Source organism: Eretmochelys imbricata, chromosome 4 (genome assembly GCF_965152235.1).
Source record: "Eretmochelys imbricata isolate rEreImb1 chromosome 4, rEreImb1.hap1, whole genome shotgun sequence".
Classification (NCBI taxonomy): domain Eukaryota; kingdom Metazoa; phylum Chordata; order Testudines; family Cheloniidae; genus Eretmochelys; species Eretmochelys imbricata.
The window spans coordinates 21,153,466-21,159,465 of record NC_135575.1 but is presented as its reverse complement, the minus strand read 5'-3'; positions in this window follow the sequence as shown (position 1 = coordinate 21,159,465).

The window sequence follows — 6,000 nt, the reverse complement described above, 5'->3', positions numbered from 1 at the left end:
GAAGGACAGGCAGGGCATAAAAGGTGGCGGAGTTGCATTGTATGTAAGAGAGCAGTATGACTGCTCAGAGCTCCGGTATGAAACTGCAGAAAAATCTGAGAGTCTCTGGATTAAGTTTAGAAGTGTGCGCAACAAGGGTGATGTCGTGGTGGGTGTCTGCTATAGATCACCGGACCAGGGGGATGAGGTGGACAAGGCTTTCTTCGGGCAACTAACGGAAGTTACTAGATTGCAGGCCCTGGTTCTCATGGGAGACTTCGATCACTCTGATATCTGCTGGGAGAGCAATACAACGGCGCACAGATAATCCAGGAAGGTTTTGGAAAGTGTAGGGGACAATTTCCTGGTGCAAGTGCTGGAGGAACCAACTAGGGGCAGAGCTCTTCTTGACCTGCTGCTCACAAACCAGGAAGAATTAGTAGGGGAAGCAAAAGTGGATGGGAACCAGGGAGGCAGTGACCATGAGATGGTCGAGTTCAGGATCCTGACACAAGGAAGAAAGGAGAGCAGCAGAATACGGACCCTGGACCTCAGAAAAGCAGACTTTGACTCCCTCAGGGAACTGATGGGCAGGATTTCCTGGGAGAATAAACATGAGGGGGAAAGGAGTCCAGGAGAGCTGGCTGTATTTTAAAGAATCCTTATTGAGGTTACAGGGACAAACCATCCCGATGTGTAGAAAGAATAGTAAATATGGCAGGTGACCAGCTTGGCTTACCAGTGAAATCCTTGCTGATCTTAAACACAAAAAAGAAGCTTACAAGAAGTGGAAGATTGGACAAATGACCAGGGAAGAGTATAAAAATATTGCTCGGGCATTCAGGAGTGAAATTAGGAAGGTCAAATCACACTTGGAGTTGCAGCTAGCAAGAGATGTTAAGAGTAACAAGAAGGGTTTCTTCAGGTATGTTAGCAACAACAAGAAAGTCAAGGAAAGTGTGGGCCCCTTACTGAATGAAGGAGTCAACCTAGTGACAGAGGATGTGGAAAAAGCTAATGTACTCAATGCTTTTTTTGCCTCTGTCTTCACGAACAAGGTCAGCTCCCAGACTACTCCCAGGCAGCACAGCATGGGGAGGAGGTGACCAGCCCTCTGTGGAGAAAGAAGTGGTTTGGGACTATTTAGAAAAGCTGGACGAGCACAAGTCCATGGGGCTGGATGCACTGCATCCGAGAGTGCTAAAGGAGTTGGCGGATGTGATTGCTGAGCCATTGGCAATTACCTTTGAAAACTCATGGCGATCGGGGGAGGTCCCGGACAACTGGAAAAAGGCTAATGGAGTGCCCATCTTTAAAAAAGGGAAGAAGGAGGATCCTGGGAACTACAGGCCAGTCAGTCTCACCTCAGTCCCTGGAAAAATCATGGAGCAGGTCCTCAAGGAATCAATTCTGAAGCACTTAGAGGAGAGGAAAGTGATCAGGAACAGTCAGCATGGATTCACCAAGGGCAAGTCATGCTTGACTAATTTAATTGCCTTCTATGACGACATAACTGGCTCTGTGGATGAGGGGAAAGCAGTGGACATGTTATTCCTTGACTTTGGCAACGCTTTTGACACGGTCTCCCACAGTATTCTTGCCATCAAGTTAAAGAAGTATGGGCTGGATGAGTGGACTATAAGGTGGATAGAAAGCTGGCTAGATTGTCGGGCTCAAAGGGTAGTGATCAATGGCTCCATGTCTAGTTGGCAGCTGGTATCAAGCGGAGTGCCCCAAGGGTCGGTTTTGTTCAATATCTTCATTAATGATCTGGAGGATGGCGTGGATTGCACCCTCAGCAAGTTTGCAGATGACACTAAACTGGGAGGAGAGGTAGATACACTGGAGGGTAAGGATAGGATATAGAGGGACCTAGACAAATTAGAGGATTGGGCCAAAAGAAATCTGATGAGGTTCAGCAAGGACACGTGCAGAGTCCTGCACTTAGGACGGAAGAATCCCATGTACCGCTACAAACTAGGGACTGAGTGGCTAGGCAGCAAATCTGTAGAAAAGGACCTAGGGGTTACAGTGGACAAGAAGCTGGATATGAGTCAACAGTGTGCCCTTGTTGCCAAGAAGGTCAATGGCATTTTGGGATGTATAAGTAGGGGCATTGCCAGCAGATCGAGGGATGTGATCGTTCCCCTCTATTCGACATTGGTGAGGCCTCATCTGGAGTACTGTGTCCAGTTTTGGGCCCCACACTACAAGAAGGATGTGAAAAAATTGGAAAACATCCAGCGGAGGGCAACAAAAATGATTAGGGGACTGGAACACATGACTTATGAGGAGAGGCTGAGGGAACTGGGATTGTTTAGTCTCTGGAAGAGAAGAATGAGGGGGGATTTGATAGCTGCTTTCAATTACCTGAAAGAGGGTTCCAAAGAGGATGGATCTAGACTGTTCTCAGTGGTAGCAGATGATAGAACGAGGAGTAATAGTCTCAAGTTGCAGTGGGGGAGGTTTAGGATGGATATTAGAAAAAACTTTTTCACAAGGAGGGTGGTGAAGCACTGGAATGCGTTACCTAGGGAGGTGGTAGAATCTCCTTCCTTTGAAGTTTTTAAGGTCAGGCTTGACAAAGCCCTGGCTGGGATGATTTCGTTGGGGATTGGTCCCGGTTTGAGCAGGGGGTTGGACTAGATGACCTCCTGAGGTCCCTACCAACCCTGATATTCTATGAACTATCCTTCCCCAGCTTTGGAAGTCACATTTTAGCTCCAGCTTTCTGATCCATATTGGGAGTGCCCGAAGGTGTTCCCCTACCTCCCAGTCTCAGGCTTCACAAAGAAGTAAGGGGAAGGACAAAGCCAGGGTAAAACTATGGACAATATCCTCCAGTCTTTCTAAAACAACTGACTATATTTACTTTACTGTTAAAACAACTAGGTTCTCCCAATAATGAATCTAACCAAAATGAAAGAAAATACATTTTGAAAAAATACCAGCCAAACAAACTAGTGGATGCACTTTGTAATCAGCTTCAGCCCACAAGAAATCTGGCACTTTATAGAAGCAAGAGGCTCAATTTTAAAATGTTTTGCTTTCGTGTAAAATAACAGCCATAACCAGAAAGAACACACATATAAAGAATCAAATTATTCTAAATGAGAAAATAACACCATTGAAAAAACAGATAAAGGCTCAAAGTAAATGAGAATCAAAAATGGATATTGAAAGGAATCCAAAGCTAATTTTAAAAATGAGTGAATTTTTTCAAAAGTAAAAATTAAAAACCCCACAAACAAACTACCAACCCAGAAAAGGACTCTTAAGATCAGAAGCCATTATATGTATGATAAAGCCTTTCTTTCCTTCAGAGAAGAAAATTCTCATTAAGGAAGAAAAATGCCCTGAAAATATGATGTAAGTGCAGAAAAGTGGTGTTTATCTTTGGCTTGTGATGCTAATATCAACAATAGGGCTCTCATGTTAACCCACTGCACTTATCAAAATAAACAGAAGGGCACTTTAATCATGTTGTTTCTACTTTTATCTGGGATTAGACCCTTTGCTTTGCTTTGTTTTCTCATTAATTGTAGTTCAACATGTGGAAATTAAGCAAGAATTATGAGTACTTTTTAAAGGACTAGAATTTTATGTAAATCTGAGTTTGGGCTATATGTCAAAACATGTCAAAGTGGCATGAAATCTTTCTGCCGTTCCAGCTTTATTATAATGACTAGCTATTGCATTTAACAATAAAAAAATGTATTTATATTAAAAGTGTAACATATTGATGCTTTGATAGTTGGCGCTTTCCAGATTGAAGCTTTGATTCTATGCCATTGCACATAAATTTGTTCTTGGGACATTTTTCCCCTGGCGGTCAAGTGTACAGTAAATGTTATGTGAATAACAGCTAGATTTTCAAAAGAGCTCAGCACCTGACTCTGCTGAGCCCCCTGGAAAAATCTTCCCATGTAGGCCCCAACCCAGCACCTATAGAAGCCAATGGAAGTTTTGTCCCTAATTTCAAGGAGGTTTGATCAATTTGGTGCCTGAATCGTTACTCAACTTTTGAAATTCTGGCCTGAATTGTAAAATTCACCCTTTGGCAGAGGGCCAAAACAATGTGTATGCACTATTGAAGTCCAGTGTCAGTCCTTCTAATATGTCTTAAAGGGGACTTCAGCTGGAACTAGGCCCCTTTGTACAGAGCTGAATGTCACCCCAGCAGAATATGCCTGCATATGGCTATAAATTTTACAACTGAACAAGACACTGAGCAATTTTGAACATGGGCAATTAAACCATTCCAACCCATACTGCTGCATGCCCAGTCAGTTTGCAATCTTTTATGAGGATAAAAATGCCCTTTCTCAGGCAATGAAGATCAAATAAAAGCCTAAAAGAGTCACTCGTTCACCACTCAGTCTCGAGGAGATTTCCATGCATCCAAATGTGGGAATCAACAGCAGAGATGAAGAATGAGTGGGAGAGTGTTCTGAAAGAGTTACAAACACCTCAGTTAGACCTGCACGAGCTAGTCACTATGAGCAATTTTCTTGTCACATGTAGCCCTTTTCCTGTTGGAGAACTGTCATAGTAGAGATCATTATTTCTGCTAACAGTCATAACAAGCCATCTGAGGATTCACCTTTTGAAAGGGGAATTCCTAGAAAGCCAGTCTATGCCACACACCCCACTCAACTCTTGACACGAGGGTGATCCAACACATGGAACAGAAGAGAATTTTGCCCTCAGTTTTTTTCTTATATGATATTCTTGAGTCTTGACACTGCAGACTGGCACTGGCTCCTCTGGTATCTCCTTTTGTTTTCTTTCACTACATCTGGCTGCTCCAATTATTTGTTCCTTTCTTTGAAATTCTCCATTGACTTTAAGCAAGGTTTCTGATGAAGTGGGCTTTTAAAAAGACAAAAATGAGCTGGTCCCCTCCAGCCTGTTTTCTTTAATCCTCTATTCTAAATATTTCATCCAAAAGCCCTGAACCACCATGAGGACTGAAAGGTCAAGTGACTTAATCACTGGAATTTTACATGTAAAAGTATACACAGGATAAGTGGTTGCCATTCACTGATGGAGTTCTGCCAGTGTGCAGCTAGAGTTGTTTATGAATGGCAGAAAAGTCCCAAGAGTGAATTCAGCCACATATTCCTAATAGAATTAGTGTTATCTCCATTCAGACCAATGGAAAGTGACTCACTTTACTGGGCAAGTCAACAGAGCAGCTTCAGCCATCAGGACATCACCAGCAATGCAGCCGTGCTGGTGCAAACCCCTACTGTGGATGTGCTGCAAACTGGAGCGGCATAAGTCACTTTTTTTACACTGGAGCAGTGTGTCTACTGTAGGAGTTTGGCATGGTACAGAACCTGTGCAACTAAGCCAATGGCTAAAGCCTCAGTGTAGACAACTCTCTAGAGCACAGTGGGGTTCAATGACAACGACATGTGTTGGGGATAGGGGTGATTTGGTGGCTCCTTTCGAAAGAAAGGGACAGAACAAGGTGTTGTAGGGCTAGTCACAGCCTTAATGTCAGTAACCCTCAGGTTTCAAGAGGCTGGTACAGTCTATCCATATATCAGACTATGGGCCAGATCTATCAGATATGGGCCAAGCTATCCATATATCAGATATGGGCCATATATCAGATATGGGCCAGGCTAGTCACTGCCTTAATGTCAGTAACCCTAAGGTTTCAAGAGGTGGTACAGTCTATCCATATATCAGCCTATGGGCCAAGCTGCACCTACTGCAAGAATGGAGGGAGAGGGCAAAGCTGACCCGGAACGACCTTCACATTCCCTTGTTCCCTGGGGCAGCCTTAGGGTAAATTGAAGAAGGCTCTGGTTTGCTCTACCTTATCCCTGGTTTGGTCATACTGCTAAGGGACTATGCTGGCAGTTCAGGGGTGCCTGGGGAGATAGACACCCCTGGGTAACACTCTCTGTGCTGGGAAGTGGGCTGGGAGACATAGGAATGACTGCTACAGCAGTTCTACATCCCCCAGTGATTTCCTTTTGTTAAACTGGCTTTAGCGTTGCTTTGTGT